At 40.4% G+C, this 12,902-nt stretch overlaps 1 protein-coding gene across 1 annotated transcript in view; it reads left to right on the top strand.

Moving 5' to 3' along the window:
• LOC142563828 (cell cycle control protein 50A-like) overlaps nt 1-12,019 on the top strand; it is a 60,238-nt gene extending 48,219 nt beyond the window's left edge. The window contains exon 9 of the mRNA XM_075674470.1: nt 11,787-12,019. The gene's annotated coding sequence lies outside the window, so the exon portion shown is untranslated. The remainder of the gene's footprint in view (nt 1-11,786) is intronic.
• Nucleotides 12,020-12,902: the final 883 nt, after the last annotated feature.

The raw sequence follows: 12,902 nt of genomic DNA, 5'->3' as shown, positions 1-12,902 counted from the left end.
GTTTATTTATCGCTTTAAACGGCCTCTACGCATGCCCGGGAACTTATATATGCGGAGTACCGGCGCTTTCAAGACACTTTATTTTTCGTCGAAAAAATGATATTTTCATGGGCTATAGGCTTAGTGTTTTTTCCATTTTGGGGAGAAAATTATTCTTTGCCTGATCGTTTATTTATCGCGTTAAACGGCGTCTACGCATGCCCGGGAACTGATATATGCGCAGTACCGGCGTTTTCAAGACACTTTATTTTTTTTCGAAAAAATGATATTTTCATGGGCTATAGGCTTAGTGTTTTTTCCATTTTCGGGGGAAAATTATTCTTTGCCTGATCGTTTGTTTATCGCTTTAAACGGCGTCTACGCATGCCCGGGAACTTATATATGCGGAGTACCGGCGCTTTCTAGACACTTTATTTTTCGTCGAAAAAATGATATATTCATGGGCTATAGGCTTAGTGTTTTTTCAATTTTGGGGGGAAAATTATTCTTTGCCTGATCGTTTATCTATCGCGTTAAACGGCGTCTACGCATGCCCGGGAACTGATTGATATATGCGCAGTACCGGCGTTTTCAAGACACTTTATTTTTCCTCGAAAAAATGATATTTTCATGGGCTATAGGCTTAGTGTTTTTTCCATTTTCGGGGGAAAATTATTCTTTGCCTGTTCGTTTATTTATCGCTTTAAACGGCGTCTAGGCATGCCCGGGAACTTATATATGCGGAGTACCGGCGCTTTCAAACACTTTATTTTTCGTCGAAAAAATGATATTTTCATGGGCTATAGGCTTAGTGTTTTTTCCATTTTCGGGGGAAGATTATTCTTTGCCTGATCGTTTATTTATCGCTTTAAACGGCGTCTACGCATTCCCGGGAACTTATATATGCGGAGTACCGGCGCTTTCAAGACACTTTATTTTTCGTCGAAAAAATGATATTTTCATGGGCTATAGGCTTAGCGTTTTTCCATTTTGGGGGGAAAATTATTCTTTGCCTGACAGTTTTTTTATCGCGTTAAACGGCGTCTACGCATGCCCGGGAACTTATATATGCGGAGTACGGGCGCTTTGCAGACACTTTATTTTTCGTCGAAAAAATTTTCTTTTCATGGGCTATAGGCTTAGTGTTTTTTCCATTTTGGGGGGAAAATTATTCTCTGCCTGATCGTTTATCTATCGCGTTAAACGGCGTCTACGCATGCCCGGGAACTGATATATGCGCAGTACCGGCGTTTTCAAGACACTTTATTTTTGCTCGAAAAAATGACATTTTCATGGGCTATAGGCTTAGTGTTTTTTCCATTTTCGGGGGAAAATTATTCTTTGCCTGATCGTTTATTTATCGCTTTAAACGGCGTCTACGCATGCCCGGGAACTTATATATGCGGAGTACCGGCGCTTTCAAGACACTTTATTTTTCGTCGAAAAAATATTTTCATGGGCTATAGGCTTAGTGTTTTTTCCATTTTCGGGTGAAAATTATTCTTTGCCTGATCGTTTATTTACCGCTTTAAACGGCGTGTACGCATGCCCGGGAACTTATATATGCAGAGTACCGGCGCTTTCAAGACACTTTATTTTTCGTCGAAAAAATTATATTTTCATGGGCTATAGGCTTAGTGTTTTTTCAATTTTGGGGGGAAAATTATTCTTTGCCTGATCGTTTATCTATCGCGTTAAACGGCGTCTACGCATGCCCGGGAACGGATATATGCGCAGTACCGGCGTTTTCAAGACACTTTATTTTTGCTCGAAAAAATGACATTTTCATGGGCTATAGGCTTAGTATTTTTTCAAATTTGGGGAGAAAATTATTCTTTGCCTGATTGTTTATTTATCGCGTTAAACGGCGTCTATGCATGTCCGGGAACTTATATATGCGGAGTACCGGCGCTTTCAAAACACTTTATTTTTCGTCGAAAAAATTATATTTTCATGGGCTATAGGCTTAGTGTTTTTTCAATTTTGGGGGGAAAATTATTCTTTGCCTGATCGTTTATCTATCGCGTTAAACGGCGTCTACGCATGCCCGGGAACTGATATATGGGGAGTACGGGGGCTTTGAAGACACTTTATTTTTCGTCGAAAAAATTATATTTTCATGGGCTATAGACTTAGTGTTTTTTCAATTTTGGGGGGAAAATTATTCTTTGCCTGATCGTTTATCTATCGCGTTAAACGGCGTCTACGCATGCCCGGGAACTAATATATGCTCAGTACCGGCGTTTTCAAGACACTTTATTTTTGCTCGAAAAAATGACATTTTCATGGGCTATAGGCTTAGTATTTTTACAAATTTGGGGAGAAAATTATTCTTTTCCTGATTTTTTATTTATCTCGTTAAACGGCGTCTATGCATGCCCGGGAACGGATATATGCGCAGTACCAGCGTTTTCAAGACACTTTATTTTTCGTCGAAAAAATTATATTTTCATGGGCTATAGGCTTAGTGTTTTTTCAATTTTGGGGGGAAAATTATTCTTTGCCTGATCGTTTATCTATCGCGTTAAACGGCGTCTACGCATGCCCGGGAACTGATATATGCGCAGTACCGGCGTTTTCAAGACACTTTATTTTTCCTCGAAAAAATGATATTTTCATGGGCTATAGGCTTAGTGTTTTTTCCATTTTGGGGAGAAAATTATTCTTTGCCTGATCGTTTATTTATCGCTTTAAACGGCGTCTACGCATGCCCGGGAACTTACATATGCGGAGTACCAGCGCTTTCTAGACACTTTATTTTTCGTCGAAAAAATGATATTTTCATGGGCTATAGGCTTAGTGTTTTTTCCATTTTGGGGGGAAAATTATTCTTTGCCTGATCGTTTATTTATCGCGTTAAACGGTGTCTACGCATGCCCGGGAACTTATTTATGGGGAATACCGGCGCTTTCAAGACACATTATTTTTTGCCGATAAAATGATATTTTATGGGCTATAGGCTTAGTGTTTTTTCCATTTTCGGGGGAAAATTATTCTTTGCCTGACCGTTTTTTTATCGCGATAAACGGCGTCTAAACCTGCTCGGGAACTAATATATGGGGAGTACGGGCGCTTTGAAGACACCTTATTTTTCGTCGAAAAAATTATATTTTCATGGGCTATAGGCTTAGCGTTTTTTCCATTTTGGGGGGAAAATTATTCTTTGCCTGACCGTTTTTTTATCGCGTTAAACGGCGTCTACACTTGCCCGGGAACTGATATATGCGCAGTACCGGCGTTTTCAAGACACTTTATTTTTGCTCTAAAAAATGACATTTTCATGGGCTATAAGCTTAGTGTTTTTTCCATTTTCGGGGGACAAATATTCTTTGCCTGTTCGTTTATTTATCGCTTTAAACGGCGTCTAGGCATGCCCGGGAACTTATATATGCGGAGTACCGGCGCTTGCAAACACTTTATTTTTCGTCGGAAAAATGATATTTTCATGGGCTATAGGCTTAGTGTTTTTTCCATTTTCGGGGGAAAATTATTCTTTGCCTGATCGTTTATTTATCGCTTTAAACGGCGTCTACGCATTCCCGGGAACTTATATATGCGGAGTACCGGCGCTTTCAAGACACTTTATTTTTCCTCGAAAAAATGATATTTTCATGGGCTATAGGCTTAGTGTTTTTTCCATTTTCGGGGGAAAATTATTCTTTGCCTGTTCGTTTATTTATCGCTTTAAACGGCGTCTAGGCAGCCCGGGAACTTATATATGCGGAGTACCGGCGCTTTCAAACACTTTATTTTTCGTCGAAAAAATGATATTTTCATGGGCTATAGGCTTAGCGTTTTTCCATTTTGGGGGGAAAATTATTCTTTGCCTGACAGTTTTTTTATCGCGTTAAACGGTGTCTACGCATGCCCGGGAACTTATATATGCGGAGTACGGGCGCTTTGCAGACACTTTATTTTTCGTCGAAAAAATTTTCTTTTCATGGGCTATAGGCTTAGTGTTTTTTCCATTTTGGGGGGAAAATTATTCTTTGCCTGGTCGTTTATCTATCGCGTTAAACGGCGTCTACGCATGCCCGGGAACTGATATATGCGCAGTACCGGCGTTTTCAAGACACTTTATTTTTGCTCGAAAAAATGACATTTTCATGGGCTATAGGCTTAGTGTTTTTTCCATTTTCGGGGGAAAATTATTCTTTGCCTGATCGTTTATTTATCGCTTTAAACGGCGTCTACGCATGCCCGGGAACTTATATATGCGGAGTCCCGGCGCTTTCAAGACACTTTATTTTTCGTCGAAAAAATGATATTTTCATGGGCTATAGGCTTAGTGTTTTTTCCATTTTGGGGAGAAAATTATTCTTTGCCTGATCGTTTATCTATCGCGTTAAACGGCGTCTACGCATGCCCGGGAACTGATATATGCACAGTACCGGCGTTTTCAAGACACTTTATTTTTCCTCGAAAAAATTATATTTTCATGGGCTATAGGCTTAGTGTTTTTTCAATTTTGGGGGGAAAATTATTCTTTGCCTGATCGTTTATCTATCGCGTTAAACGGCGTCTACGCATGCCCGGGAACTGATATATGCGCAGTACCGGCGTTTTCAAGACACTTTATTTTTCCTCGAAAAAATGATATTTTCATGGGCTATAGGCTTAGTGTTTTTTCCATTTTCGGGGGAAAATAATTCTTTGCCTGTTCGTTTATTTATCGCTTTAAACGGCCTCTACGCATGCCCGGGAACTTATATATGCGGAGTACCGGCGCTTTCAAGACACTTTATTTTTCGTCGAAAAAATGATATTTTCATGGGCTATAGGCTTAGTGTTTTTTCCATTTTGGGGAGAAAATTATTCTTTGCCTGATCGTTTATTTATCGCGTTAAACGGCGTCTACGCATGCCCGGGAACGGATATATGCGCAGTAACGGCGCGTTGAAGACACTTTATTTTTCGTCGAAAAAATTATATTTTCATGGGCTATAGGCTGAGTGTTTTTTCAATTTTGGGGGGAAAATTATTCTTTGCCTGATCGTTTATCTATCGCGTTAAACGGCGTCTACGCATGCCCGGGAACTGATATATGCGCAGTACCGGCGTTTTCAAGACACTTTATTTTTCCTCGAAAAAATGATATTTTCATGGGCTAGGCTAGTGTTTTTTCCATTTTCGGGGGAAAATTATTCTTTGCCTGATCGTTTATTTATCGCTTTAAACGGCGTCTACGCATGCCCGGGAACTTATATATGCGGAGTACCGGCGCTTTCTAGACACTTTATTTTTCGTCGAAAAAATGATATTTTCATGGGCTATAGGCTTAGTGTTTTTTCAATTTTGGGGGGAAAATTATTCTTTGTCTGATCGTTTATCTATCGCGTTAAACGGCGTCTACGCATGCCCGGGAACTGATTGATATATGCGCAGTACCGGAGTTTTCAAGACACTTTATTTTTCCTCGAAAAAATGATATTTTCATGGGCTATAGGATTAGTGTTTTTTTCCATTTTCGGGGGAAAATTATTCTTTGCCTGTTCGTTTATTTATCGCTTTAAACGGCGTCTAGGCATGCCCGGGAACTTATATATGCGGAGTACCGGCGCTTTCAAACACTTTATTTTTCGTCGAAAAAATGATATTTTCATGGGTATAGGCTTAGTGCTTTTTTCCATTTTCGGGGGAAAATTATTCTTTGCCTGATCGTTTATTTATCGCTTTAAACGGCGTCTACGCATTCCCGGGAACTTATATATGCGGAGTACCGGCGCTTTCAAGACACTTTATTTTTCGTCGAAAAAATGATATTTTCATGGGCTATAGGCTTAGCGTTTTTCCATTTTGGGGGGAAAATTATTCTTGGCCTGACAGTTTTTTTATCGCGTTAAACGGCGTCTACGCATGCCCGGGAACTTATATATGCGGAGTACGGGCGCTTTGCAGACACTTTATTTTTCGTCGAAAAAATTTTCTTTTCATGGGCTATAGGCTTAGTGTTTTTTCCATTTTGGGGGGAAAATTATTCTTTGCCTGATCGTTTATCTATCGCGTTAAACGGCGTCTACGCATGCCCGGGAACTGATATATGCGCAGTACCGGCGTTTTCAAGACACTTTATTTTTGCTCGAAAAAATGATATTTTCATGGGCTATAGGCTTAGTGTTTTTTCCATTTTCGGGGGAAAATTATTCTTTGCCTGTTCGTTTATTTATCGCTTTAAACGGCCTCTACGCATGCCCGGGAACTTATATATGCGGAGTACCGGCGCTTTCAAGACACTTTATTTTTCGTCGAAAAAATGATATTTTCATGGGCTATAGGCTTAGTGTTTTTTCCATTTTGGGGAGAAAATTATTCTTTGCCTGATCGTTTATTTATCGCGTTAAACGGCGTCTACGCATGCCCGGGAACGGATATATGCGCAGTAACGGCGCGTTGAAGACACTTTATTTTTCGTCGAAAAAATTATATTTTCTTGGGCTATAGGCTGAGTGTTCTTTCATTTTTGGGGGGAAAATTGTTCTTTGCCTGATCGTTTATCTATCGCGTTAAACGGCGTCTACGCATGCCCGGGAACTGATATATGCGCAGTACCGGCGTTTTCAAGACACTTTATTTTTCCTCGAAAAAATGATATTTTCATGGGCTATAGGCTTAGTGTTTTTTCCATTTTCGGGGGAAAATTATTCTTTGCCTGATCGTTTATTTATCGCTTTAAACGGCGTCTACGCATGCCCGGGAACTTATATATGCGGAGTACCGGCGCTTTCTAGACACTTTATTTTTCGTCGAAAAAATGATATTTTCATGGGCTATAGGCTTAGTATTTTTTCAAATTTGAGGAGAAAATTATTCTTTGCCTGATTGTTTATTTATCTCGTTAAACGGCGTCTATGCATGCCCGGGAACGGATATATGCGCAGTACCGGCGTTTTCAAGACACTTTATTTTTTGTCGAAAAAATGATATTTTCATGGGCTATAGGCTTAGTGTTTTTTCCATTTTCGGGGGAAAATTATTCTTTGCCTGTTCGTTTATTTATCGCTTTAAACGGCCTCTACGCATGCCCGGGAACTTATATATGCGGAGTACCGGCGCTTTCAAGACACTTTATTTTTCGTCGAAAAAATGATATTTTCATGGGCTATAGGCTTAGTGTTTTTTCCATTTTGGGGAGAAAATTATTCTTTGCCTGATCGTTTATTTATCGCGTTAAACGGCGTCTACGCATGCCCGGGAACGGATATATGCGCAGTAACGGCGCGTTGAAGACACTTTATTTTTCGTCGAAAAAATTATATTTTCATGGGCTATAGGCTGAGTGTTTTTTCAATTTTGGGGGGAAAATTATTCTTTGCCTGATCGTTTATCTATCGCGTTAAACGGCGTCTACGCATGCCCGGGAACTGATATATGCGCAGTACCGGCGTTTTCAAGACACTTTATTTTTCCTCGAAAAAATGATATTTTCATGGGCTATAGGCTTAGTGTTTTTTCCATTTTCGGGGGAAAATTATTCTTTGCCTGATCGTTTATTTATCGCTTTAAACGGCGTCTACGCATGCCCGGGAACTTATATATGCGGAGTACCGGCGCTTTCTAGACACTTTATTTTTCGTCGAAAAAATGATATTTTCATGGGCTATAGGCTTAGTATTTTTTCAAATTTGAGGAGAAAATTATTCTTTGCCTGATTGTTTATTTATCTCGTTAAACGGCGTCTATGCATGCCCGGGAACGGATATATGCGCAGTACCGGCGTTTTCAAGACACTTTATTTTTTGTCGAAAAAATGATATTTTCATGGGCTATAGGCTTAGTGTTTTTTCCATTTTGGGGAGAAAATTATTCTTTGCCTGATCGTTTATCTATCGCTTTAAACGGCGTCTACGCATGCCCGGGAACTTATATATGCGGAGTACCAGCGCTTTCTAGACACTTTATTTTGCGTCGAAAAAATGATATTTTCATGGGCTATAGGCTTAGTGTTTTTTCCATTTTCGGGGGAAAATTATTCTTTGCCTGACCGTTTTTTTATCGCGATAAACGGCGTCTAAACATGCCCGGGAACTAATATATGGGGAGTACGGGCGCTTTGAAGACACTTTATTTTTCGTCGAAAAAATTATATTTTCATGGGCTATAGGCTTAGCGTTTTTTCCATTTTAGGGGGAAAATTATTCTTTGCCTGACCGTTTTTTTATCGCGTTAAACGGCGTCTACACATGCCCGGGAACTGATATATGGGGAGTACGGGCGCTTTGAAGACACTTTATTTTTCGTCGAAAAAATGACATTTTCATGGGCTATAGGCTTAGTATTTTTTCAAATTTGGGGAGAAAATTATTCTTTGCCTGATTGTTTATTTATCGCGTTAAACGGCGTCTATGCATGCCCGGGAACGGATATATGCGCAGTACCGACGCGTTGAAGACACTTTATTTTTTGTCGAAAAAATTATATTTTCATGGGCTATAGGCTTAGCGTTTTTTCCATTTTGGGGGGAAAATTATTCTTTGCCTGACCGTTTTTTTATCGTGTTTAACGGCGTCTACGCATGCCCGGGAACTGATATATGCGCAGTACCGGCGTTTTCAAGACACTTTATTTTTCCTCGGAAAAATGATATTTTCATGGGCTTAGTGTTTTTTCCATTTTGGGGGGAAAATTATTCTTTGCCTGATCGTTTATCTATCGCTTTAAACGGCGTCTACGCACGCCCGGGAACTGATATATGCCCAGTACTAGCGTTTTCAAGACTGATATATGGGGAGTACGGGCGCTTTGAAGACACTTTATTTTTCGTAGAAAAAGTGATATTTTCATGGGCTATAGGCTTAGTGTTTTTTTTTTCATTTTTGGTGGAAAATTGTTCTTTGCCTGATCGTTTTCTATCGCGTTAAGCAGCGTCTACGCATGCCCGGGAACTGATATATGCGCAGTACCGGCGTTTTCAAGACACTTTATTTTTCCTCGAAAATGTGATATTTTCATGGGCTATAGGCGTAGTGTTTTTTTTCCATTTTGAGGAGAAAATTATTCTTTGCCTGATCGTTTATTTATCGCGTTAAACGGCGTCTACGCATGCCCGGGAACTGATATTTGCGGAGTACCGGCGCTTTCATCTCACTTTATTTTTCGTCGAAAAAATTATATTTTCAGGTGCTATAGGCTTACCATTTTTTCGATATTTGGGGGAAAATTATTCTATGCCCAATCGTTTATTTATCGCTTTAAACGGCGTCTACGTATGTCCGGGGACTGACATATGCGGAGAACCGGCACTTTCGAGACACTTTATTTTTCGTCGAAAAAAATATTTTCATGGGCTATATGCTTACTATCTTTTCAATATTTGTGGGAAAATTATTCTGTGCATAATAGTTAATTTATCGCGTTAAACGGCGTCTAAGCATGCCCGGGGGCTGACATATGCGGAGAACCTGCGTTTTCGAGGCACTTCATTTTTCGTCGCAAAAGGATATTTTCGTGGGCGTTTTTCATTTCTTTCGCAAATTTTTTTCTGTGCGCGTTCGGTTAGGTAATGAGTAAGTTATCTTTAGCGCATGCGCGGGTAGTGATATATGCGAAGAACCGGCGCTTTAGAGCGAACCTATTTTACCTTCCTGGAATGAATATTTTCATCGGCTACAGACTTACCTTTTTTCCCTTTCTTCGAGAGAATTATTCTCTTCCTGCTCGTTTATCGGCGTCAGCACGTGCGTGAGCACGTGGAGTGATGCTTATGAGCCGTGCCAGCGTCTTCCATGGAAGTTAGTAGACGTGGCTGCGCCAGTATTTGAACGGGCCGTAGGCTTTATTTTTTTCTCCTGGAAACCGAGATGCGTGCACGAAAGTGCACCACTCCAATCTCGGAGGCCGTGGGTGTTGGCGTCAGAGGCGTGCGTTGTGTCGGTCTCGACCGGCGGCGTCGTGGTGGTCGTTTCCAGTCCGTGGCGTCGTCGGAACCTCGCTGGCTATTCACCGGTGGCGGCGGAGTGAAAACCGAAAGCAGAAATTTAAAATGCTGTTTCGCTGCTTGCTGCTTTGCTAAATGCGTTGACATTTGGGCCTTGTCGTTCTAAGGGCTGAGAAGGCTGAGCACAGAGCTATTGAAAGTGAGATAAATGCAAAAAGTTCTGTAGTTTTTTGCATTCCACTCGACAAACCTAAAAAAATCAGGCACATATTTAAAGGCGTCTATGTTGAGAGCCTTTGTATATTATTTCCTCGACGAGTAAACAGAACGTTGCTAGTTTTTGCGTCGTAGTCGCAATTGTTTTTCGTTTTTGTTCTGCCTCGGTTTATACAGGATGTTTTTTTTTGCATTGAGCAAAGAGTCAGTGCATTCGTCTAGAATTGCTAAGCCAGCATCGACCCTCGTGATACTCTTTAGATATGTTAACCTTACTTCCACTTGTTCTGAATGATATTGTGTTTATAGAGTTGGCTTTACGTAAAAAAGAACAGACCTCTCCTATCATCATACCTTGCTGGTGTAGCAGCGCACTGACTCGGGCACAGTGAAGACACACAAGACACGCAGTCTTCACTGTGTCCGTGTGAGTGCGCCGCTTCACCAGCAAGGTATGGTGATAAATAACCAACTAGCTCAACTTTCCACATTACTGGACCACTCCTATCCCCAACGTATGCTGGGGTCATCTCTTAAAGTGTCCGCCAATCAGCAGATGTTAAAACGCGCATTCCCTGACTGGACAATAAAGGAAATCACTTGTTCTGAGTATTAATCACTATTTCCTTAAGTAAAATTTCTTACGACGTCCATTTTCTTTGAAGGAAAGAGTCAAAATACTGTTTTTGCAGCAGTTGAACATATTTTTCAGCTTAGATACGTTATCATGCGGTAGAAAACAACTTTGCTCAATTTGTTTTACCCGCATCACCAGGTGGAATGAACGATGTATGAAATAGTATAAATGCAGGCATTGATTGGACGCACATTATTTTCGGGAAAAGGAATAGTTCATTTTTAGCCTGCACGTGGAAACTGTTTCATAGTTCTGTGCCGCTATCGGTGTCATTTGCATTCAATTTTTTAGGGGAATGCTACAAAGAAACAGCACCATGCAGTAGACATGTATAAATATTTTTTTAATATGCGCAGAAACATACCTTCGAATGCAATGGAATAACGCGAGAACTTCCAACCGGCATCCTAACCACGTAGGAGCCACAAATTTTTATCTCGCACAGAGCTGCAACTCTCGCGCTGATGCTGTTTTCGGACATATCGCCGATTCTACCCGCAACTACGGTGGCCTCGACCCTCAAGTTCTCTATCCGACGTTCTGGGGCCGCTGTTCACATTGCACCATATTGCGCTTTTGAAGGAGACGTTTCGGAATTTCACGTTATGCTGACTAATGACGACACGCATGCGCAGACCCGTAGAAAGCAGGGTTGCTTTTGCTTGTATTGTCTTGCTTCACTGATCTGCTTGATACGATTCTATGACTGAGACAGGCAAAATAATCAAACAAGAGAACACGAAATCTCAAACTAAGCTGGATTTACTCTAAAAAATAAATCTTTATTCGCATTTAAATGGAGCGCCGATCCTGCCGACAAGAAGCGCCCGCGTTTGGCGATTCTAGGCGAATTTACTGACTCTTTGCTCACTAGAAAAACATCTCTTATAAACCGAGGCACAGCAAAAAAGAAAACAATTTCCTCCGTCTTTACTAGACTAACTTTTAAAAAAATGCCTTAAGAATTAAGTGCACCCTGCTATTCTTTCTCGTAGCAGTGCTGTTACTAATGATGACGTAATGCTAAGAACACAACAGTACGTTAGCACGAATTTCTAATCACTGTTTCTATTTTTTCAGGGGCCGGATCTACGCTTCAATGCTGGGACTCACCGGACGCTCGGGGCTTCCAAGAAGACTTCGTCAACCAATTCTTGTGTTCCTTCATCAGCGTTTTTCTTTTGCTTATTATTTCGTCAGTGACGTCACCATGTTATTGCGCACATGCGCGAGCTTGAAACGCACTGCGCTAAAGCGTTCGCATGTCATCGTACCATCATGTCCACACGGTGTAAAATATATATTTACGCCTATTTGTTTGCTTTATTTTTGAGCATGTACGTTCTAATACATGTAAAACGCAGAAAAGATTTCCTTTGCAAGCGTTGTACCGATCTGAGTGACATTTGTTGCGTTGTGGAGAGTTGAATTGTAGCAACTGTGGGAAGCAGGACTTTCATTTAGAACACTGAATTTCCTGCAAAAATATCTCAAACATCAGTAAGCTTCACACAGGTTTTCTATTTGTTTGAGGCAAGAAGTTGTCAAATCCATGACTCAAATAAAAGATGTCTCATTTCTGTAAACTGCGGCTTTTAGAGTATATAAACCCGACAAATCTCGCCCATCTAAAACTTTTGTGAATTTGTTCTAATGCTCAATAGCGTTCTGTAAAAAAAATAGCGGCATCAATAAAAAAAATGTTCCCACGGTGAGTGGATTTGAAAATTTTTTTACAAACCCCTCTAAATTTGGTGCAGTAGTTGCCGAGCACAATGACTCCCTAGTCACGTGTATTACGATAGGAGCTCCTGAGTTAAACCGTCCTTTACCTTTTCATTCTGTTTTAGTGTTGAATGTTGAAATCAAATAAATAATTACCTCGGAGGTAAAGCTACTGCTTAAAAGGAATCTTTAGCTTCAGGGCTATATATATATATATATATATATATATATATATATATATATACAGAAGGGGGGGCGAAGCCCAAGCGAAAGTAATTTTCTTTGTTAAACTGATGTTTCCGCCGTGGCCTTCGGAGTAAACATATTTTTATTTGTGCGTCATACTTCCAGATCCTGCTCCTGTGATACTTTACCTTCGAATATATTGTTACGTTGCAGAAGTCACACATAAAGATGTATTCAGAATATTTACAAGAGAGACAACGATGCATAAAGAAGATAGTTGTCGAG

This window comes from Dermacentor variabilis, chromosome 11, assembly GCF_050947875.1.
Source record: "Dermacentor variabilis isolate Ectoservices chromosome 11, ASM5094787v1, whole genome shotgun sequence".
In the NCBI taxonomy this organism is placed as follows: Eukaryota; Metazoa; Arthropoda; class Arachnida; order Ixodida; family Ixodidae; genus Dermacentor; species Dermacentor variabilis.
Note: the sequence above shows the minus strand (reverse complement) of the source record. Positions and strands in the feature narration are given on the sequence as shown.